Here is a 26103-nt window from a genome sequence, read left to right on the forward strand (position 1 = left end):
CCCACCCACATGGGGATGGATAGTTGTTACCGTACACTTTGTAATCACAATCACTGAGCGTGTCAAGTAAATCACGTGTCTCACTAGTTCGGATCTTTACAGGACAGAGGATGGGCTAACGTAAGCTCTTGTTTGGTGGTCACTGTAGTAGTGAGCAGTTAAATAGTTTGATCCTTTCTTTAGAAAGACCACCCTCTAAAGAAACAATTTTTGGTTATTTATCATTTGATCGGCTTAGAAGGTTTTCACTGTACCTCAGTGAGGCTCACCGAATGTCGTATTTCCTCTCAAGTTCCACATTTCCAGTCAAAGGGTAACGCAACCATTCGGATCGGACCTTTAGGTCCGTAGCTGTAAGCTCAACTGTTAGCTCAAGTTTTCATTAGACTTTCGAGTGTGTGAAGTCTGATTTTTATAGAAGTCACGTCAAAATTTGAATGTTCTGTATATACGCTCTTCTTGGTTTCCTGACGAGTTCCATGTAAATCATATTCCAACAGGATCTTTTCAGTAACCTTCTCCTCCACTACAATATCTTCACTATAATGAAGAAACTGATGACAGACACACGTAATTTCTCACAAATGACGTAAACATAAAACTGTTTACAGAGATAATAGCTCGTTAGTTAAAACAGCAATTGTCTTGTCAAAATAGGAAAAAAACACAATCACGTCACGTACTCTATAATTTCTTCAAAGGATAATAATTATTGTTTCCCTCCATTACGCATAGCCACATAAGCAACAAGTGACCTTCAGTAAAGCTCTTTCTTTTAAATTGGTATTCGACCTTGTAGCAAGATAGCAGGTGTATACAGTATATATTTTATTAATCGCATCGTAGACTCTCATTCCTCAATACGAACTCAGGCATTCTGTCCGACCCGAACCAAGTGTCAAACGGTGCTATCATGATCAATGAAGTTTTCCATTTTCATACCAGAAAATGCTGGAACTGTACCAATAAAGGCCACGGCCACTTCCTTCCCTATCCCATCGTCGCCATAAGACCTATCTGTGTCGGTGCGACGTAAAGCAAAAGCAAAGCAGTCATCTCCATACAGGCCCTTGGAGGAGTGGAAGGTAAAGGCATCCACTATCCGTAACCTCGGCACTTGATGGGGTAGAGTGGTTAGCTCTACGCCCGGCCGCTTTTGCCCTCAGGAATTAACCTGGTACTCATTTTTGGTGCAGGCTGAGTGAACCTCAGGGCCATGTGCACCTCCGGAAGTGGAAATCTCGTTTCTTAAATTTTACGACTTCCTGACGGGGATTCGAACCCACGTCCTTCAGGGCGAACCGAGCACGCCTTTACCGCCTCGGCCAGGCAGCGCCTGGTGCGACGTAAAGCAAAATTATATAAAAAGAAAAAACATGCCAAGAAGGAAAATTCCGGTCCCTGGAAAGAATTGGCAGAGGGAGATCCGCAAGGAAGAATCCGCTTAAAGGAAATGGGAGCATTGTACGTCTAATTGGGGCCTCGTGATTGCCCTAGACGTTGTGAGTCGCTGGATACGATCACATTTCATATGTTGAACGTTGATAGTCTTCATTGGCAGAGTAATTAATAGTAAATACATTAGTCTTGTATATCGTTACGCAACTCGCTCCATCAATCAAGAACTGGGTGTACAAATTTGGAGAAGCAGGTTATTACCATAAATCATCTCAACCTGTTTAGTGGAGCGGACGGCTGGAAGTGGTCGTACCAGATGGTCTTCATCTCCAGTTACTCCTGCATACTGCTGTGTGAACTGACTGCCTTTTAGTAAACTGAGAGTTGTTGCGTCTGCACAGTCAGGTCTCAAGGTTATTAAAGCAGGTAATACAGTATTTGGGTTTTAAAGGTTTGGTGAAAAACAATACAACTACACATTCCTACATACGAGGAGCAACCTATCAAATGTGGAATGTCCATTAATAGAACATATTTCAGGAGAAGCGAAAAACTGATAGTTCCTAAAGTATAATGCAGTTATCACAGTTTCTTATTGGGATACTAAATTAGATATCATGTTACAAGAGATCAATAATTTATTGGGTGTTAGAAAGTTAAATTACATTTTGGACAATATAAGTTCTGATGCCTTTGCTGGCAGGACCTAGTGTTTACAGTGTACTATGTCTTCTGGTATAGGCTAGAGCAATTTTGTTACTTTCATTGATCTGTCTCTGTCTTATCCTTGGCTTTGACAAGATGAAAGTGACAAAGGTATGCCATTCCTTCTGCAGCCAGTCCCTGCTATGAATGGTGTGGAAAGGTTGCTCATAGCGTCGGTTAATGCATGCATGTCAGTGGGGTTGACAGACCGATATGTAATAGCAACTGCTGGCTTGGTGAGGAAAGCAACGGAAAACTACCTCACTCCTCATTTCCCTAGTACGCCTCTTCAGTGACGCCTAGGCCATCTAGACTATAACAGCCGATGGCGGAGCTGTTGAGGGTCCAATCAGCCTTAGGGCTGGAGGCTGAACAAACATACATACATACATACATACATACATACATACATTGTAACCGTATATGGCACGGTGGTACAGTTCCAATGTGTTCTGGCGAGTTTCTTTCTTTCTTAATCTATTTACCCTCCAGGGTTGGTTTTTCCCTCGGACTTAGGGAGGGATCCCACCTTTACCGCCTCAAGGACAGTGCCCTGGAGCGTGAGGTCAGGGATATAACTAAGAAGGAGGGCCAGTACCTCGCCCAGGCAGCCTCACCTGCTATGCATATGTGCATATGCAAATGCATATTTTGAACGTTAATGCATATTTTGAACGTTAGTGGATATACAGACATATTTTTCTCTTATATGTGTTCGTTTATCTAAGATTTCTGAACGAAATGAAAAATTTAATGAGCTCTGTATGTTGCACATCACTTGGCAACATGAGAAGACTTCCCTGATCAAGGAAAGTGCTTTCAGTGTCACAATACAAGCAGATAGATGGATAATGATTTTTTTCACAACTAATTTCCTTCTTTCTGACATTCCTTTCTCCTCCTCCTTACAGTAGCCTCGCAAGGTTTTCTTAAACAAGTGCGTTCATCTGTTAACTTGCTCTTCGTCTATTGCAGTGTTTTACCAGATTAAACTGTAAAAATGCCTAAAGTATTTGCCAGAAGAATATTCCTAGCATTCAGTGCCGGTGTACAAGTCTTGCCCATTTACGTCCGTCGACGTAGAATGCCTTTTTTTTACGTCGCACCGATACAGATATGTCTTATGGGGACGATGGGATAGGAAAAGCCTAGGAATTGGAAGGAAGCGGCCGTGGCCTTAATTAAGGCACAGCCCCGGGATTTGCCTGGTGTGAAAACGGGAAACCACAGAAAACCATATCAGGGCTGCCGACAGTGGAGCTCGAACCCACTATCTCCCGATTACTGGATACTGGCCGCACTTAAGCGACTGCAGCTGTCGAGCTCGGTCGACGTAGAATGACCATTTTCAGCGTATAAATTAATTCTGTCCGACAACAGAAAGTCATTGACTCCTGAAAACATTGAAAAACTGTTGAAACCTACTGCCATGCATCATTTTTCAAGGAATTAAACTTGTTCATCAATTTAACACTGAGTACAAATGAAGTAACTTAATGAGTTTGGTAATTGTATTCTGTTTTATTTTAGTGCATATTTTCGTGCATATTTTCAACATTTTAGTGCATATGTGCATGCATATTTTCGGAGTTTTTAGTGCATATGAATCCGGGCCCTAATAATGACAGTGCCAGTGACTTTGCTCTCACAACCCCAGAAATTATAGAGTACATCCAAAATTTAGATATACGTATGTAGTAGTGTAGATCCTACCTAAAACAGACACTGTATCGCAAAAAACAAACCGTCAAAACAATCGACCCATAAAGTTTCACATAAAGCAAATTATGATTTGTTGTTGTTATTTTTCTTGTTTTTCCAGAACTCTTTGATTATGTCACTATGTTTAGCTCGACGTTCGTCAGTCCATTTTATCTCAGATCTGCTGAGCTTATCTTCTGAAGCAACTTCCCAAGCGTACATCTTGTCTGAAAGTTTTGCGTTCTTCGATATCTGTGGGTGTGATGTTGGCGTTATTGAGATCAGTTTGGACTTGTTTGATCCAAACCGTTGTTGTCTTAAATGTTTGTGAGTACATCAATATTTTCTTTGTTTGTCGGTTAACGTATAGCCTCATAATGTGTCCATAAAATTTCAATCGTTGTTTACGGAAATCTGTTTGAATGTTCGAGTATTTTTGTAATATTATTATTATTTTTGTTATTATTAGCCAGCCCTGTGGTGTAGAGGTAGCGTGTTTGTCTCTTATTCCAAGACTCTGGGTTCGTTTCCCACAGAGTTCAAGGATCTTAATTCTGGACTGAGGAGTAGAACAGGGTTCACTTGACATGAGATTTTCGTAAGCTCTTAGTTACAGGAAGAAAGCGCACGGTGAGATGACGCTACTGACCTAGTATATGTACACGAACACTGGTTTCCATAGTTACAGTGATGTCGGGAAACAGACGGATTTTAGGCAAAAACCTATTTTGTTCCCGAAGAGAAAACTTAAAATTAATGTGTATTTACAAGTTTCGTGTATTTATAAGGTTAAAAACGGCGGTCCTGTGGTGTTAGGAGAACGTATTTCCCATTTTAAAAATTGCGTATCAATCTTTGTATGTCTCTAAGTGCAATTTATTGAAATTAATTTGTAGTTTAAATATATGTAATGTTCTAAAGCTTATTGTTGACACTGTGGAGTTTAAACCTGTTAACGTTGTTGAAAATTCACAGGTAACCATTATATCTTCGGACACCAGGCTGGTGTATTTGAGCACCTTGGATTACCATCAGACTGAGCTGGGGTCGAACCCACCAACTTGGGGTCAGAACACCAGCGCTCTACCGTCTGAACCACTCGGTCTAATTTTGGCAAGATATACTTAGCGAATCATTAGAACAACCACCGGGACTATTTCCGGAACGAGAAGTGTAAAGCGATACGGAATAGAAGAACAGACAGGTGTTTTCCCCGGCAAACTAACAAAAGAGACAAACTAGCAAATCTAGATTTTACTATTTAGATAAGAATTACCCTCTGGCACATCTGCGTCTCGTCCTGTATGACTAACACGCATTCAACCATAAAAATATAAAAATAGCTTTTACACGAGAAATCATAACTTGTTTCAGGCCAGTTGACAATTTTCACCTTTGTTAGTTTGCCAGAGGGGAGACGAAATGTTACTCACTCATAGCTTCCAACTATCATCATTTACCAACACGTATTTTTAAAAAATGGAACTGTGCCTATTGACACAAAGAAAATTAACGTGGATATGGTTAAAATCACAGTGGTGTTTTCTGCATGATACTAGTGAACATTCATAAATCATTCAAATGTGCTCAAGAAACATAGTGTGAATAATTTTCCCCTCAGACGAAAGATTTGATTTTCCTGTACAAAATAATAATACGTACTAGTAGGTATAATATTGATGGTTTAAATATGTTGCCTCCACCCACAGGAGGTATTTGGCTAGTTAATACAATAACAGTCTTGTTCATTTTCCGTCCCACTAACTGTTTCTGCAGGAACTAGTTGACCCACTGTCGGCAGCCCTGAAAATGGTTTTCCGTGGTTTCCCATTTTCACACCAGGCAAATGCTGGGACTGTACCTTAATTAAGGCCACGGCCGCTTCCTTCCCACTCCTAGCCCTTTCCTGTCCCATCGTCGCCGTAAGATCTATCTGTGTCGGTGCGACGTAAAACAACTAGCAAAAAAAAAAAAGGAACTAGTCGACGTAGAAACATCTTTATTTCGAAGACTAAATCTGAAATTCGTAAGAATTCCGCAATTAATAGGGCAGCGAGACTATACAACAGTATTCACCGCTACGTTGATACGTTTATATTTGTAGTGTGGCAGAAGCTACATTCAATTCGTCACTAGCTGTTGTTAACCTGCCGTTGACGAGAAAATCACTTAGCATGCGTATAGTTAAGACCCTTCAGGTTGTTCCTGAGATACCGACGCACCTGTATGAAATCAACGATTGCACGCAGGCACAAAGCAGTTTTAATTTTAGCCTGACATTCTCACGAGCTTCAAAACAAGCCGAAATTTTTACAGCAATGATCGCCCAGTAGTGAGAAAAAGTTGTTTCACAAAATTTACAATTTTACAATTGGCTTTACGTCGCACCGACACAGATATGTCTAATGGCGACGATGGGACAGGGAAGGCCTAGGAGTAGGAAGGAAGCGGCTGGGGCCTTAATTAAGGTACAGCCCGAGCATTTGCGTGGTGTGAAAATGAAAAACCACGGAAAACCATTTTCAGGGCTGCCGACAGTGGGGTTCGAACCCACTACCCCCCGATGCAAGCTCACAGCTGCGCGCCACTAACCGCACGGCCAGCTCACCCAGTCACAAAATTTACAAGAAACTTTCTCACAAATTTCAGACGAAATTACTGTAAAACTTGGTATACAGATGAACAATAAGCTCCTTTAAATCGTTAAGTCGTTAAGTGGTAACGATCAGATCAATACTTTTAAAGTTATGAATTTTCAAAATGAGCGCTCCGTTTGAAATGGAAAAAATACCGCGACTTTTTTGTTCAACCTGCGTTAACATTATAACTGGGTACGATAAAAATCTCTACTCCACATGATTAAACGTAGAATAAAATAAGCTAAATATTTCTGTAGTATTTTTCTATGTGGGACAAAGGATAAACATTTTATTATCGTATTAATTCGGGTGCCTATACATTTTTCCACGACAGTACGTGAATATGCTTCTCCTTGTCAGTGGCGTATTGTGACGTACTCACTTCTAAGCACTGTGTAGACATTTCCATTTTTTTTATTTTTTATTTTTTATTTTTTTTTTATTTTTTTTTTTTTTTGCTCTTGAATTGATCTTCCTTCCAGCATAAAAACCACGTACTGGTACTTTATCAGGTTGTCTGTCTGTTAGGTCATTAGCCCAGAGGCTGGTTGAATCCTCAAATAGCACCACCAAAGGTTATGCGGTTATAAGGAAACCGCAAAAACCAATGGCAGCACCAAAATGAGGCGTACTAGGCAAGACGAGGAGTGAGGTAGTTTGCCATTGCTTTCCTCACTGGGTCAGAAAGTGCTATTGCAGCACGACTGACCCTATGAGCAACACCTTTCATAACACTCAGATGCACTAGTCATGCTCTGAATGTCATTACTCACCACCACCCATACCCCAGCAGCTTCCATATTGTCACAGCCATGGATGAGACTGGGACTTCGGTGGAAGCTACACTTTACTGTGGCCTATGCTAAGAGACGGATACAAAAGTACTGTATCCATCAAGAAATGACAGCAGGCAACTTTATCAGGTTAATATTTAAAAAGTAGACTACAAACAAATGTACATACAAAACCTTTAAACGTTACCGGGATCATATCCACAGCAACTCTCCTTTAGAGTTATCAGCTCTTGGACTTCTAACTTGCACACGAATGCCATTAATTTTTCCCAAATTTTTCACTTCATCAGTAAAAGATGTAGGACCAAAAACGTATGTAAATGATATTCTAAATTAATTTTATCATGAACAAATTATTCTGTCAAACCAATCATAAGGGAGATGCTTTGATATTTATGTTAAAGGCCCCATCCGATGCACTTTCCCCACCCCCTGCTAAAATGTGTTGAGCGACTTATACCGAAGATGCTACTCGCCCTTGTAGTTCCATGAAAATCCACCTATCCATTTTCAGTGACACTGTAACAAACAAACAAACAAACAAACAAACAAAAATTAAACAAATGCTATTATTTGTCCTGTTCGGTATAAAACCCAAATATCAGATTCATATTCAAAAAGTGCAGACGGAAAGATATACAGTATATACATGTATTTCTACATTTCTCAATAACATTTAATAGATATATAATAATTTAAAGAACTCCGATATATAAATTTTACAAATCATATTCCTCAATAACATCCTGTGCAATACTTGAAAACAATATATATTACAGCTAAGATTTCCTTAATAGTTAACATTATTTTGATGTTATATTACAGTTATGCTGTTTGTAACGTATGTATCATTGACAATTACGGTCTTAATTATTTTACATATATGAAACAATGTTCGTGAACACTGTAACTAGAACTCATGTACTGTTATGTTCAAAATAAATAAATAAATAAATAAATACATAAATAAATAAATAAATAAATAAATAAATAAATAAATAAATAAATAAATAAATAATCGCCATTTCCATTTGAATCTTTGAGTTTCTTTTCTTTTTTAAACTTAACTTCGTTCTAGAAAACCAATCAGATCATTGTTAGAAGCTCTGTATTGCCTACTTTTTTTTTTTTTTGTGTGTGTGTGAACCTCCGACTCATCTTCCGAGGAATTGTGATAGTCGAGTGGCCTTCGTCAGTAACTACTCAGCAAGACGGCCGCTGTTCGAATACCGGCCAATGCCTATGGGATTTTTCAAATGGAATATCACATTCTTGTTTTTCATACTTCCCGTAAAATTGGAGGTTTCGTGGCTTTGGTCGTGATATCAACAGTCACGTAAAACTACAAGCTTCTGTGAAAACAGCACATCAGTCGTACTTCTCGTTTCGGAAATATTCGCGTTGAAAATTTTAGGTGAACCGTCCGATATATTGCAGACTCTAGATAATAAAAATGTTGAAATATTTATCTCCTCACAAAGTCCAACAATCCAGGCAAATATATTTGTATTCATGTGAGAAGGAAGTGGATAGATGGACATCTTCCATCCTCATGTTATTCGTTGAAGTTAACCTTCATCTAGTATGAGTGGGGAGAGTTGACTTATTTAGTTCAGCGGGCGTGTAATTTCCCGTCCTTTGTTTACGACCCCCACCCTTCACTTAACTTCCTAACAAGCAGTCGACCAAGATGGATTATGCATGGAAGTTTTTATGTGCCATTAACGCTCGAATGTTTTTCGCTTTACTCTCTCAACTTGAAAGTAGTCCGTCAGGTGTGGGTGGAGGGAAGCATTCGAACTCGCGAAATTTTATAAACCTGTATTATTATCATCTTCATATTATTATTATTATTATTATTATTATTATTATTATTATTATTATTATTATTTCCGGCCCCATGGCTAAATGGTTAGCGTGCTGGCCCTTGGTCACAGGGGCCCGGGGTTCGATTCCCGGCACGATCGGAAATTTTAACCATATTGGGTAATCCCTCTGGCACGGGGGCTGGGTGTATGTGTCGTCGTCGTCATTTCATCCTCATCACGACGCTCAGGTCGCCTACGGGTGTCAAATCAAAAGATCTGCATCTGGCGAGCCGAACTTGTCCTTGGACACTCCCGGCACTAAAACTCATACGCAATTTCATTATTATTAGGCCTATTATTAATTTGCTGTTTGCTTTACGTCGCGCCGATACAGAAAGGTTTTATGGCGACGATGGGATAGGAAAGGCCTATGAATGGGAAGGGAGCGGCCTTAGCCTTAATTAAGATACAGCCCCAGCATTTGCCTGGTGTGAAAATGGGAAACCACGAAAAACCATATTCAGGGCTGCCGACAGTGGGATTCGAATCCACTATCACCCGGATGCAAGCTCACAGCTGCATCGCACGGCCAACTCGCCCGGTTATTATTATTATTATTATTATTATTATTATTATTATTATTATTATTATTATTATTATTATTATTATTGCCGAGTTCTTGGCTGAATGGTCAGCGTACTGGCCTTCGATTGAGAAGGCCCCGGATTCGATTCCCGGCTGGGCTGGAGATTTTAACTGCGAATGGTTAATTGTTCTGGCACGGGGGGTCGGTGTTTGTTTTCTCGTATACTTCATGTACATACAAAACACCACACTACCCCTCACCACAGAAAAACGTAATAGTGAATACATCTCTCCACATAGGGCTGGTGTCAGGAAGGACATGTGGCCGTATAATAATAATAATAGTAATAATAATAATCATAATAATAATAATAACAATAATAATAATAAAAATATATAATAATGTATTATCTGGCCTTCTTCTTTCTTCTTTTGCCCGTATTTCATCTTATTTTGATAGCCTTCCATTTTCTCCTTCATCTTCTTTTGATTTTCTTCCATCTTCTTCATCATATCGAAGAGCACCTTTAACTGTGCCTCCATTTTCGTATGGCCTCTGGTCTCACTTGGCATGCAGTAATTAACAGATGATAAAATTATTTAGGCCTATATAAGTGTGCATTCACCATACACCGACGTTCTGGAATGTTCCCGATGGCGGTCGAAGCCTGCAGTACCTGATCCACTGATTCACGCTGATTACAATGATTTATCACACATGGGGTCTATCCCACTTCTGACACCATTTTTTACGAATAAAACTCTATCTGTTTCATTACTCTAATTTATTTCAGGATGGCCTAATAAATGCACACACACACACACACATATTTAAACACAAACAGTTCTAACCAGTTATGAATCGCCTTGCTTTATTACCAGTATATTTACGAATCTCTCTACCTTATGGCGCAGCAAGGGTCCAGCCCGTTCCTTTACCAGGGACGCTAATCCCTACTTTCACTTTCTCAAAGTCCAGTCACCTCCTGCAGCCGCTGTGCGTAGACAGCTGGATTTGAACACAGTGCCACTGGCTATACAACACACGACGACTGTTCGTTGGTTCGGCTCCACAGATGTACTTCACACAGTCCCATGCAGTGAACGACTAAACAGCTCTACAGTATTCAACAGCAGGACGATACTCACAACGCCGAACAGGTCCATTTACCTTCACACTCGCTACAGCGGCTTCCCTCTCTGACTCACGCAGAAAAACACGATCACACAGTATAGTCTTTCGTTCCGTCGATCCAGTCCACGCACTCACTGGTCTCTCCGACACCACAAGAGCTCCTGGTTCAGACCACGCTCTGACACTAGCGACAGCCACCACCTCTGTCGCCCAAAGCCCAGCCACCGAACCCCAACTCACTGAGTGTCACACTGGCTCCACCTTGGAGCCCAACTGTCACTCCGAGTCCAACACTTGACTGACTGTCCACTACTAGCCTCTCTTTTTATAGCTCCCGTGATTTAATCCAGAAATTTCACGATGTCACTACAGATAGAACATTCCCGTTGAATCTCCAAGGAACTTGCAGGTAAGCCGGCCGCCAAGAACAATACACGGAAAGGCCGGCCCCACCTCACAGTCCAGGAGATTCCAGGTCATCTGAGTCACCAGCCCCTTCCTGGAAGTACCGAAAGGGGCAACCACGGGGCCGGCACGTATTATTATTATTATTACCTAACCGGCCTCGCAGTTTAGGGATAACGTGCGTGCCTCTTGAACGGAGGTTCCGGGTTCGGTTCCCGCCTAGGTCAGCGATTTTTACGTGGATCTGAGGGTTGGTTCGATTCGAGGTCAACTCTGTCTTCGTAAGAACAATTAAGGATCTGTCTGACGGTGAGATAAAAACCCCAGTTGGTCCACTACCTGGCTGAGTGGTCAGCGTTGCAGCCTTCGGTTCAGAGGGTCCCGTGTTCGATTCCCGACCTGGTCAGGGATTTTAACCGTGTGTAGTTAATTTCTCTGATTAGGGGACTGGGTGTTTGTGTTTGTCTCAACACACGCCTCTTTTATATACACACAGCCAGTTACCACAGAAACACGCCTACATCCCTCCACATAGGGTTGGCATAGGAAGGGCACGTGAACATAAAACAGGGCACAGTCCGCACCCGTGACTTGACTGTGGTGAGGAAAATGCATTGCCCTCCTTTGAATTTTATCTGACGTTCATGATTATACAACGTATAACAATATTGGGGTTTCCCTAAGCAAAAGCCCTTGGGGAGTGGTAAAACTGCATTGTGAACAATATTTATGCGCCGTTTTGTTACTAGTTCATATCTGCCCTAATTTGAACATGATAATCCGAGGGAGTTATATTCCCTAACTGTCTCGGTATGTTAGACAGTCTCAGCATGTTATTTCCAATTTCAAACAATCCTTACATACTCTTTCGACAACGATGCTCTATACGTCAATTATTATTATTATTATTATTATTATTATTATTATTATTATTATTATTATTATTATTAACTCTTTTGCATATATCGTGTTAATTTTCCTGTATTTTGAAGTGTGATCTAGTGAACCGATTGTGTGGCCGAACGGTATATGTATAACGACAACCTGCTTCAGTGCACTGATGGCCAACTTACCTTTTGACCTCTGCAATTAGCTTATCGGGCAGTAACTTTCTTTATCTGTAACACAAATATTTGGTCCTACGATAGTGTGAAATTGTGATCAATTTTGAAACATTACTAGCACGATATCAGTGTCATTATGCCTATACAGAGGTGAACAACATTTTAAAATAATATTTTAAATCGAAGAGGGCCTCATCATACGTTTAAAATATTTTAGATTACTTAGGAAAGGAATTAAAGTAAAAGTAGGCTTGTAGTTTACGTGATCATAGCCACGGAACCTCCTAACTACAGAGACATGACTTTTTATACAAATATTCCATATGCCTTGTTCGGGATTCGAACCGCGGCCGTTTTAAATTAGGAACACAGTTCCAATGAACACTGTACTCATGCGACGATGAAAAAATGGTTTCTGCCATTATTAGGAATCGAATATGTGTTATTGCAGTCAACGCAATGTCTTAATCATGAGACGATCAGTGCTATACGAGGTATAGAATGAGTGAACTTCACATAGCTATTAGAAATTCTTGAGCTCACATACAAGTATACTGGCGGAAAATAAAATTCCTCCTCCTTAAAGAAGTTTTGTTAGATAAACGAAATTGAGGAGGCGTGTTTGCGCATCTGGAAGATGACGCCTATTCAAATTTGCACGCCAGTCGACGAAGAGTGTTGTTAGTTAGTGCCACTATAACCTACAGAGCAAGTTTGCTTTAATTATGCGCTGTACAATTATGAGCGTTAGCCATCGTTCAGTGTTGACGTTGTGAGGTAGGTGTGTATCAAACATGCCCTTAAGGAGACGAAGAAGGCAGTACCAGCAGCTTATTGAGTTTGAATGATGCCGTGTTCTAGAGCTACGAGAAGGTGGGTGTTTTTTCCGCGGTATTGGAGAAAAACTTGGCAAGGATGTATCCATAGTGCATCGGTGTTGGTAGCAATGGTGACAGAAAGACACTGTCCAAAAAGACAGGGTCCACCCGCACGCGGGCCACTACGGAGAGGGTGGACCATCGTATTCGCAACATGGCTGTGGCACAGGGATAGCTCCGAGCCAGAAGTTCTGTAACGTTCATGCCACTAACTCCGAATCACTGCCATCTGCGACTTCAGTGGTGCCAAGCTAGAGTTCATTGGAGAGTGGAGGTGGAAATCTGTTGTGTTCTCAGATGAGAGCCATTTCTGTCTTGGTGCGGTAGGTTGGTAAGGAGTATGCCAGATGAGCTCTTGGAAACAAGCTGTCGGTGGCGTCGACACACTGGACCCACACCAAGAGTTATGATCTGGGGATCGATTTTCTTTGACAGCAAGATCACTCTTGTCGTTATCCCAAGAACCTTGACATCGGATTTTGTACATTAGACTGATGAATGAGCCGGTTGTGCTGTGATTCATTCGCAGTATTGAAGGGGGTGTTTTCCAACAGGCAGCCCTGAAGATGGTTTTCCGTGGTTTCCCATTTTCACACCAGGCAAATGCTGGGGCTGTACCTTAATTAAGGCCACGGCGGCTTCCTTCCAACTCCTAGACCTTTCCTATCCCATCGTCGCCATAAGATCTATCTGTGTCGGTGCGACGTAAAGCCACTTGCAAAAAAAGGAATTACATTCCTCTGAACTGAGTCGTTTTGGTGTTGGGATTTCATTTTCCGCCAGTGAATTATTCTAAAATGTGGTAAATGTGGTGAACATCAGTTTGGAGAGGAGAGAGAGCTATTTCTATCAGACCTAATCTTAATGAAATTCTTATCATATTGCTGTTTCTTCCTTTATTCATTCTTTCCATATCCTTCCATCTTATTCCTGTTACATTTTCACTGGTGAGTTTCACTTCAGTCCCGAGCCACAAGAACTAATTAAACTTGATTAAAATTCCCGACCCGGCCGGCAATCGAACCCGGGACCCACTGAACCGAAGGACTTAACGCTGACCATTCAGTGAAGTTGTCGACAATTATTATTATTATTATTATTATTATTATTATTATTATTATTATTATTATTATTATTATTATTGGACAGGAGGCATAACTGTTTCTTTCAAGTCTAATAGTAACGAAACTTTTATTATTATCTTGCTGTTTCTTCCTTCATTCATTCTTTCCATGTCCTTCCATCTTATTCCTATTAAATTTTCACTGGTGAGATTCGGTTAAGATATAAGGAACATACAATAATTAAGCAAATATTGAAAACAAGGTCGAGTGGTGTAATGGTTAGTACTCTGGACTTCGAATCCAGCGATCCGAGTTTAAATCTTGGTGGGGCCTGCAATTTTAGATTCCTCATATTATCAGTACAAAGTTTCTGCATAGATGAATTTCGGACCGCATATATTACGTAGGCCTAGATATACAAAGTAAACACTGTACTGGTAACGTCTTCATCCATCCTTCAAACTATGCTATGAGATATCTAAAGTTAGCTATCTAGAAAAGAAACCACAGTACCGCAAGTAAATTTCGGCTCAGGGTGCCTAATCAGCGCTATCGTAGTTATTACAATATACTGTATTTTTTTAACGTTCTTTCAACTATTATTGGCATGTCGCAGATCACTCACCCTTGTATAATGTAGGAAACGTACAATTTCAAGTCCCGGAACACATACGCAAACTACCAAGGGCACGCGTTATCATCACACACACACAGTTCCCACTGTCACAATTTACATAGGACGGGTGACTAAGGACATCACAGATCTGTAATAGAAATCAACAAATACGTCTTGTTATCTTCTAGGGTAGGGTACAGACATTTGAGAACAGGAACTTACATCACTATGAAACACTGATACACATCACGTAGACTAGACGCGTGACCCTCCTAATTTTGAGGAAATTGTTGCCCAATTGTACTTCCCCTCAAAGCAATAATCACAAGGGACGGAATTCTTTTGTAATATCGCTTTTTTTTTCTGCTATTGGCTTTACGTCGCACCGACACAGATATGTCTTATGGCGACGATGGTTCAGGAAAGGGCTAGGACTGGGAAGGAAGTGGCCGTGGCCTTAATTAAGGTACAGCCCAGCATTTGCCTGGTGTGAAAATGGGAAACCACGGAAAACCATCTTCAGGGCTGCCGACAGTGGGGTTCGAACCCACTATCTCCCGAATACTGGATACTGGCCGCACTTAAGCGATTGCAGCTATCTAGCTCGGTTTTTATAATATCAAAGTGTGAAATACGTACATAAAAATGTAGTAAATATCAATCAAATACAATATATAATTAATATGTTATATATTCATAAAATATGTAGTAGTATTAATGCATTAAATTTACAAAAATGTTCGTGTATTTCTTTTATTATGACTGACGGTTAAGATATAAGACAATAACATTGTTAGAAATACCTCCATATTTTGCAACAAAGTTATCATTGTTGCTACAGATAATTTAGATAATCTACTGTTTCCTAATTTTGACAGACGCGGGTTTTTAGATTATGTCGGTAAATTAATCAAAGTGCTATAAAGGAAATAGTTTCCCATCGGATTGTCCAGACTGTATGCTCTAGGGCTCAAAAAAAAAGTTCGTGGATTGGATATTATGAGAGCGTCATTGGAAACTTTCTTTCAACAGATTAACATTTGTAACAGGCTGGACTCTGTTGTTGACCCACTTCTGCTATAAACAAGAAACTTTCAGTTAGAAATAAAGGGCAGTCTGAGAAGCTTTGGCTTCGCTCCTGATGAACAACCTAAGGTACAGACTCATAATAGACACAATCAAACATCTGGATTACAACGAAGAAAGGACTTTTAACTTCCCAATAGATTAATGCCATTAAAATGAACTGTAATGTGATAGCAGTCCGAAGCGTTCCTGGTAGAAGCCGAGAATACCGTTGCCGTCACTGAAACAAGATAGAAACCTCCTTCATGTTCTTGGTTTATGCCCGAAAGGGGAACTATTGAGAAATGACAGGCACCATAGGGCCAGGAGCAGTATTGCAGAGCTTCTCAAAAAGTCTGGCAGATTTGAAGTCTTTGAACAAGTGCATTGTATCTCTGGCGATGGATCCAGCAAACGTGCAGACATTATCACGATGGACAGGAAGAGAAAACATCGGCGTTCTTATTGATCCAACAATACAGTTTGAGAGTAACAGTTTACAGGCCAAAGAAGTTGATTCTGGAAAGAAGAGACACTACAAACCCTGTTTTAAGTACCTTGAAGAAAAGTATGACATACCCGCCAGTTTCCGGGAGGTGACTGGGTTACTCTTCGGTGCGCGAGGATCTGTCACGAAATTTTCAGTTAATTTCTTCCTTCGTTTTGCTATTCCTGTTTCGTTTTGTTTAGATTTTTTACGTAATTCATTGTAAATGGTAAATCACCATTTATCTATAAATATAAAAGAACATGTCCTGACCGACCGACCGACCGACCATCACCGAGCCAAAACTACCGGACATAACGAAATGAAATTTTGAGGACACATTTATATTACAATGAAGTTGCTCGCTAAGGGAGAATTTTTGGATATCCGTCGCTAAGGAGGTGAAACGGGGGAGGGGTGAATTTTTAAAATGAGTGTATCTATATCTCAAAACTTTAAATACAGATGTAAAAATCGGTATTTAGAATCTCCTTTAAAAAAAAATAAAGAAACACGTATTTTTTTGTTTTCGGAAAATCCTACTAGGAGGGGTGAAAAAGGGGTTGAAAGCCTTTAATGAGGATACTTATATCTCAGAAACTGAAGATATTACAGACCTGAAAATTGGTATTTGGAATCTCCTTTAAAAATAAAGAAAAATGTATTTTTTTTTGTTCTCGGAAAATCCAATTAATGGGGGCTAAACAGGAGTGACAAATGGGGTGATTTTTTTTGAAAGACTATATCTACAGTATATCTCAGAAACGTATGTGTAAGAATAACGTTTTCCTGATCGGCGGTAACTGTACAGCAGGGGAATTTCAATTTTTTAAAAAAATATATAAAAATATAAGCTCATTTTATCTTAAGATAAATAATGTGAAAATTATTATCAATTTGATGCTGTTCTTGGAGCTATCCCTTGTTGATTTTCTGTAGGTATTTAATAATCAAATTAAAGGCATAATCAAAATACTTCAAAAATGTAAAACAAAATTTAAAAAAAAAAGCCATCCTCTGTAATCGCGGTGAGTATATCCAATCCTTGTCCCATTGTTTTCTACAGGGTCGGATGTGAAGTAAGATGAATCGTCGTAGCAGTAGCGACGTCAACCTCATCAGAAGAGTTAATGAGATGAAATGTATGACGTGAAATTGGTAGTAGGAAAGGAGAGGGTGAAGCCCGACGCTGGCGCACAGTCTATTCATATCGAAAGGCACCAAAGGGGTCTGCTCAAAGCTTAATGTCTCCATCCGAAGGACGAATCACCATCAACAGCATCATACGCCCTCACTCCTTATGAACACTGTGGAGAGGTTTGGAATTTAATCCACGCTTCTAACACGCAATCTAGTGATTACAAATTTTATACCACCACTCCTCCTACCCTGCCGGCCAACATTCTGATTGTGAAACTTCTTTCGATCAACAGGGCTCGAACCGACTAACCACGGTGTCAGACCCTATGGACTTGACGCCTTAATGATCATGGCCACAGGGTGGGCTGCACAGTAAATCGCGGAGTGTTTTACGCAATTTATTGTTGTAGCTAATTTCCTGTTGCCTCCATGGCCTGAAAATGAAATAAATAAGCGTTACGAAATAAATTTTGTTTATAATTATGTACAAAAAGTCACATTCCTTGCATAATATGTAAAACTAGCTGTGTTACCCGGCGTTGACGGAACAATCCTATAGCATGTGCAAAGTTATCTAACTTCCCAGCTACTGCACGGCAATATTCAGACAGGATGTTTTACTCTGCACGCAGCAGTAATCCCATCTATCGGAGATAAGTGGCAGCGGAAGAGATAAATCACATCACATCAAACAATCCGGCTTCATGGTTAAATGGTTAGCGTGCTGGCCTTTGATCACAGGGGTCGCGGGTTCGATTCCTGGCAGAGGCGGGAATTTTAACCATAATTGGTTAATTCCCCTGGCACGGGGACTGGGTGTATGTGTCGTCTTCATCATCATTTCATCCTCATCCCGACGCGCAGGTTGCCTATGGGTGTCAAATCAAAAGACCTGCACCTGGCGAGCCGAAGTTCTCGGACACATCCCGGCACTAAAAGCCATACGCCATTCATTTCCATTACAACAAACAACAGTCAATGTAATGTTATTGTTGATCAGTTTTATGAGATTTCGATATTGTAGGCCTTCACATTTAGTTATCATCCGATTATTAGAGCACTTAGTGTAAAGGGAATCCTTCTTTCATGACTCCCTCTTATTCTTCAAGCGATTTTTCCTTTACTATTTTTCCTCAGTTTTATAACCATCTTCACAATTTTCCTTGTCGACATGGACCGATAACCACGTACTTTTACACCTTCAGACAATCATGACAAAAACCATCGCCAGTTAACATGATTAAACATTATTTCCATCCTAACAATGCCCGGCGTTGATATGGACTAACTAACAAAAGTCTAAATTCATGAACTCTATTATCATAGTACGTATAATAAAACTGCACAAGACATGAATGATTGGAACTTGTATTCTTTATAACTTTTGTTATGTAATACTTTTCGATAGGACCAATAACATAGGTATTTAAAAAAATAAAGTTTAGCCGCCTTTCCCTAAACTACGATTTTATCCAGCGTAAATAAAAATTATTTAAAGCGAACTGTGTTGCATATGTAGATTTGGTCCCGTTTTACGACCGGACGCTCTTCTTGACGTCAACCCTATGTGGAGCGATTTAATCACTATTGCGTGTTTCTGTGGTGGATTACAGCGTGGTGTGTTGTCTGAATATGAAGTGATAGAGTGTTCGGACAAACACAAACACCTAGTCGCGAGCTAGAAAAACTAATCAAACGCTATTAAAATCCCCGATCCTGCCGACAATCGAACCCTGGACCCTCTGAATCGAAGGCCTCAACGCTGACCATTCAGCCAAAGAGTCGAATTATTATTATTATTATTATTAGTAGTAGTAGTATACAGTAGTAGTATTAGTAGTAGTAGTATAGACTCGCGCCGTGCTCGGTACTCTGGACAGAGAAGCAGGCTACTTAGCCGTCACTAGCGGTGCAGTCGATCAGCTACTACACTGAAGTACATGTCACGCTATTAGCTGGTGAAATCTCAAATACCTATCAGAACATGAAAACGACAACTCAGGGTGTTTGTTCTACTGTTATTGCCACTCCATGTGCAATTTGTTCATTTCTTCATCGTCTTGGAGAAATGTTACTCATTCTTGTGAAACGCACAGCACGGTTCACAATTAAACCAACAAAACTGGCTCAGTAACTTAGTTGGTTAGAAACGTAGTCCAAGATCCCCTGGTCGAAACCCGGCGTAGGCAGTTGAATTTAAGAGTGCTTAAATCCTAAGTAGATGTCAGTAAGTTGACTTGTACGTTAAAGAATACCCTTTTCGTCGCCATAAGACCTATCTGTGTCGGTGCGACGTAAAGCCACTAGCAAAAAATGAATACCATTTGGGGGCTAAATTCTGGCACTTCGGTGTATCTTGAAGTCAACAGCAGTTGAAAAGGACTTTTAACACAAATTATTATTATTATTATTATTATTATTATTATTATTATTATTATTATTATTATTATTATTATTATTATTATTATTATTATTGGCCAGGTCTTTGGTTGAATGTTCTACTTAGCGGGGGCAAAATACAGACACCAAAAAGTACCCGGATTTGTTAATAAAAGAAAATATAGGAACGAATTAGCAGATAAGACAACAGGGCTTGTACAACTGTTTTTTTTTTCTTTCCATTTTCACACCAAACAAATGCTGGGGTTGTACCTTAATTAAGGCCACGGCCGCTTCCTTCCCACTCCCAGGCCTTTCCTATCCCATCGTCGCACCGACACAGATAGGTCTTGTGGCGACGATGGAAGAGGAAGGGGCTAGGACTAGGAAGGAAGCGGCCATGGCCTAAATTAAGGTACAGCACCAGCATTTTCCTGGTCTGAAAATGGGAAACCACGGAAAACCATCTTCAGGGCTGCCGACAGTGGGGTTCGAACCCACTATCTCCCGAATACTGGACACTGGCCGCACTTAAGCGACGAGCTATTGAGCTCGGTACACTATAAACTACGAATTATTCCGAAAATGTCATCTTCCAATTCGTCTTTGATTAAAAATTGGTTGCAGGAGTTTCCCTATTTCGCATCGGATGGTAAAATTATATTCTGTGACGTTTGCAGCAAAAAAGTGTGTGAAACTTTTTTTAATATTTTCCCCTATGGATTTATTATCAATTTTGCAAAATAAATACGGTATTTTAATTAATGCATATTAAAATACCGTACGTAAAATTGAAGTTGTCTAAAAATATTTTAGAACCTATTTCAGAGTCTACTTTAGGCAGCTAAAATAACATTTAAGCACCTGAAAATCCGAAGTCTAGTAATCAATATTGCAAGTTTCTGTGTTTTTTGGAAGTATAGCGTGTTGTTTAAGAGAGACGTGTTGGAACAAACACCTAGTTCCAGAGCCTGAATAATGAATTAGACGCGATTAAAATCCCCAGTCGGGGAGGGAATTGAATCCGGGACTTTCTGATCCGAAGGCCTCAGCGTTGACCAATCAGCCAAGGATTCGGACAAATGAAATCATTATTGTGTTTCATTATTTTTGTCAGTATTAACATTCAACTTTCGTAGTAGAACAAGGCAAAAATCATCATTTACCTTCATTGTTTCAGTCAATTTTAACATGCAACCTTGCCGGCTGATGTTTAAGGTCAGGCCACCAGGTGCGTCGCTGTCAACATATCTCAGTTTAGTGCGGGAGAATACGGAAGTGTCCAGTATTGTCTATAGTGTATTTGATACTATTCCCTGCCAGATACTCTTTCATTCTCTAGCCTTTCCCAGCGTCCAAATATATTCAACAGATGCAGACCGTTCCTAATAACTTTAATACTGCTAAGAGAAAAAAAAAAGTCTACGTACAAACAGACCCCATCATGACATAGGCCCTACGTCTTAGACATATCTGGGAACACCTATCGAAGGATAACCTAGCTATACTAGAAAGAGTGAAGGTCATGTACCTTAAAAAAGTTCTCTGCCTGGCAAGAAACGCTCGTTCGAGACTAACCTAACATCACAAGATAACCTTTCTATATACAGTAGAAGAACTGCGATTAAAAAATACCATTGCCTTCTACGACACAATACCAAGCTTTACATCAAGAACTGCAGGATAAAAAAGTGAATATACAACGTGTGGGTAGATTTTGACCTAACAGACGTCATGATGACGTCAGAATGGATGAATTCTGACTACGAACTGAGGCAAACCTTAACGCGCTTCCTATTACATATTCATAAAACTATTCAAAAAGGCAGGCAAAGCAAAATGACTTAAACTCGTGTCTTTATTATTATTATTATTATTATTATTATTATTATTATTATTATTATTTGATTCGTTGTGCCCAGCTGTGGAGCGCGTTTGAACTTATTTTGCACAATGTTTCTTCTTCTTTTCTTCCCAATATTTCTTCATTTTTTTCACTGTGTTCCTTTCTGCGTGTTTCTGTCCAGCCTGTATTTTTTCTTGTTGGTTTCTCTGCAAATTTATGTTTGTTTACTAAGCTTCTAAATTTCATTCTATCTTGAATGGTTTCGTCCTCAATACCCATTTCTTGTAGATCTTCATGAATTTATGCTAACCAATTGTTGCGGATTTTCAGGGTTAGAGCTAGATTTAGAATTTTCTTTTTTTTTTTTTTTTGCTAGGGGCTTTACGTCGCACCGACACAGATAGGTCTTATGGCGACGATGGGATGGGAAAGGCCTAGGAGTTGGAAGGAAGCGGCCGTGGCCTTAATTAAGGTACAGCCCCAGCATTTGCCTGGTGTGAAAATGGGAAACCACGGAAAACCATCTTCAGGGCTGCCGATAGTGGGATTCGAACCTACTATCTCCCGGATGCAAGCTCACAGCCGCGCGCCTCTACGCGCACGGCCAACTCGCCCGGTAGAATTTTCTTTGTCAGCCTGTTGTTATCCATTCTGTGTAGGTGTCCGTAGAATTTTAGTCGTCTCTTTCTGATGGTATCTGTGATTTTTTCTGTGAATTGAAAAATTTCGTGTGGTTTCTTTTTCATCCAAATTCCATTATTATTATTATTATTATTATTATTATTATTATTATTATTATTATTATTATTATTATTATTATTATTATTATTATTGGTCGCAGGTGTTACTGTCTTTGTGAGAAACTAACGAAGACATTCAACTAATAACATTTGTCGATGCTGTTTTATATTTCAAATAGAAAGGAAGTTCAAATTTTCAAGGAGGGGAGGGTGTTAAACGCGGAACCCCAACCCCCCTTGCGTATGCCGCTGCATGGAGAGCCACTGTCCTGTTTCCAGTAATTTAGGGAGGCAGGCTGACTCAATTGTTTGGTGGGCATTGCACTTCACGGAATGCTGTCTCTCGCTCGGGGGAGAGATTACAAGCGTTAGCTTAAAGTAATTTATAGCCCTTGAAATAGTTTAAGCCCTTCACCATTAAGAATTTCTCCGAAAATATAATGAAATAGACCAGTGAGTAAACATTACAATTGAAGACAATGGGGGAAGGATGAGTGAGGGTTGGGTCAGGTAGAGGGATGAAAGGGGAAAAGTTACGGGTTCCACGAAGTATTCTATGTTTAGCCCCTCCAATTATACGGCTTAAATGGCCTGTATTTCTAATAATAGACTTGACGCCTTCTCTCTCTGGATTACAGAGAATATATTAAAATGAATGACGTGGGTATCGTATTATACGGTCTCGTGTCTTTAACACAGAACATGAAGGCATATTATAATCACAAACCTCCTTTATTTTATTTTATTTCATTTCCAGAATCGTTTCGCAATATGTAGTATTTAATCTTGTACGCCTAGTGTCGGAATTTGTTGTTAGATTTAATATAATATATAGAAATATTCCAGAAAATGGTTTAGAAAAATCTGCTATACAAGAAAAAGCGTATTGCATGAATAAGACATTTTACAAGAAGAAATGTTTTATCTTAAAATATGACACTACAGTACAGTGGTGACACTAGAATGTCTTTACGCAAGTGAATGTCTAGTTTTGGCCTTTAGTTTATATTGCAAGTAATAGGAAAAAGAATCATGAGAAAAATCTAAGGTGCAGTGAAAAGAACAGAACAATGGAAATTAAGAAGTAATAAGTAAATATACCAGAACATAGAAAATATAACAGAAGCAATAAGAAAAAGGATGTTATTTTTTTATATATCTGTAGAATGAATTATAACAGATTGACAAAACAGATATTCAGATACCTTTGGGAGAAAAAGTCAACAACCAGTTGGAAAGAAGAGGTCAAGAAGATTTCGAAATGAAATGAAATGAAATGACGTATGGCTTTTAGTGCCGGGAGTGCCCGAGGACAAGTTCGGCTCGCCAGATGCAGGTCTTTTTGATTTGACTTCCGTAGGCGACCTGCGCGTTATGATGAGGATGAAATGACAGCACATGCATCCAACCCCCGTGCCTGGGAAATTAACCAATGAAGGTTAAAATTCCCGACCCTGTCGGGAATCGAACCCGGGACCCCTGTGACCAAAGGCCAGCACGCTAACCATTTAGCCATGGAGCCGCACACGATTTCAAAAAAAATAAAATTATAGAGAGATAGATTATTAAAAAATGTTTTAAGAATTGAAGGATTCCAAGGAAGTATAAAAAGGAAACCTGATCCAAAGTAGTCGGAGGAGAGAAGAATAAAGCATAGTGCAATGATGAAGGAATACTGGAAAGTACGGAAGAGGAATCAAAAAGGAAGGATGAATTGAAACTGACATGTGGTCCCTAGCAGGCCTCATCGTAAAGAATAATAATATTTTTGTTATACAGCAGGCCTACATATTATAACGTTTTTCCAGTAAGTGGATGTGTTTTTTTCAGAGGTATGCATTCATTCTCCACTCAGGTATCCTCTTCTCAGACCGGACAACATAGGCGATTCTAATCGGAATGTGTTGGTTATGAAAAATTAGGCTACGGATAACATCTGTGCCGGGAATGTCCGAGGACAAGTTCAGCTTTCCAGGTGCAGGTGACCTGCGTGTCGTGATGAGGATGAAATGACAGCACATACACTCAGTCCCCGTGCCAGCGAAATTAAACAATTCTGGTTAAAATTTCCGTCCCTGCCGGGAATCGAAACCGGGACCCCTGTTGACCAAAGACCAGCACGCTGATTACTGAAGGGTGTTCGAAATCGGCTTTCAACCTATTAGATCGTGTTATACGTACATATTCTTCAACACGCACTCCAATTACACGGCTTAAATGACCTGCGCTTTCTAATAATAGACTTCAACACGATCTGATAGGTTGAAAGTCGATCTCGATCGCAATGCGGTTGTAAAAATTCAACATTCACTGAAGGGTACTTTAAAAAAAAAAAAGATATTTGGAGGTATATCTTCTCCTTATTCTGCTTCTATGTGCAAACCTTTTCTGATTTTTAGATTGAGTTTGAACTTTATTTTCGCAAATCCATTTCGTGCCATTGCTATATTTTACTTCACTTCCTTTTCAGAATAAAATTGTTCATTGATCCTAGCACTCAGTTATCCGTTGCTTGTTTAGATCACCGTTGTCAAAAGCAGCCACTGGTGGCGTTCGCTGTCGTTTTGTCACAAGCCTGTGTCCAGAACTCCAACGTCAGTGCTGTCACCACGCTAACTGTAAGGCGTCAGTATGTGGAGGCCACTTGTCAGGCTCCTCACTTGCATCTATCCTATTCGACCTCCCTTGGTCAACTCTTGTTCTTTTCCGGCCCCGACGGGCGTATGGAGTACTAAGGAGTCTTTCATTTTCACGCACTTCGTGGACTTTCTCATTCATTTGTCGAAATGTCGGATCACTTCCATTTTTTTCTCTCTTAGGGCCATTTTCTCCAAATCGAGTTAAACCTGGTATAAATTAAACCCGTTTAACTTTAGTACCTAGTTTAAAGTTGCGTCCATTTTCTCCACCAATTTCTGACACTCGTTTAGTTTAAACGGGCGAGCTGTCGTTGGCGCTAACGTTGGCTGCACTGAAGGAATAGTCGAAGGCATGGTCGATTGGAATTGGCCAATCAGAGCCAAGTAATTCAATGACCGACATTTTTGTAATAATATCAGCTGTTTGTGGCGAATTAATGCTATCGTACGTAGTGAATAAAGAACAAATTCGGCGGGATATTAGCTTTACTGATAAATAAATTGTTTACATTTGTGCGAAGTGTTGTGTCATATAATTCTACCTATTGCTGTCTACAATTTATTGGAACGCACTTTTATTTCTTATTTTTCTCTGTCATGCTTTACCATAAACAAGTACCGTGGGCCTAATACGTGTCTTTTGATGTCTATTGTCTTACGGAACACACGGGAACGTTGAAATATTAAAATCCTGGTCTTTCAGCAATAGGCCTACGGTATTCCTTTCCTCAGAAAATCAACATTTATGTGAATTTCAAGTAAACAAATTCCAAGCATGCTCGGGATCTATCTCCTATCAAAATCCATCGCCCTCGGCCGGGATCAATCTCACAAACCTTGGATCCAGCAGACAGACCACTGAGGATGTATTATTTGGAGATGTATTACTTGATTCCATATTCGTTTATAACATAACCAAGTTCGCGATATGTCGTACTGTATGCATAATACTCTTCTCCCTATAGCATTAATATTTCTATTGCTGGTATGCTGGCAATAGATAGGCTACGATGAA

Source organism: Anabrus simplex, chromosome 1 (assembly GCF_040414725.1).
Source record: "Anabrus simplex isolate iqAnaSimp1 chromosome 1, ASM4041472v1, whole genome shotgun sequence".
NCBI lineage: Eukaryota > Metazoa > Arthropoda > Insecta > Orthoptera > Tettigoniidae > Anabrus > Anabrus simplex.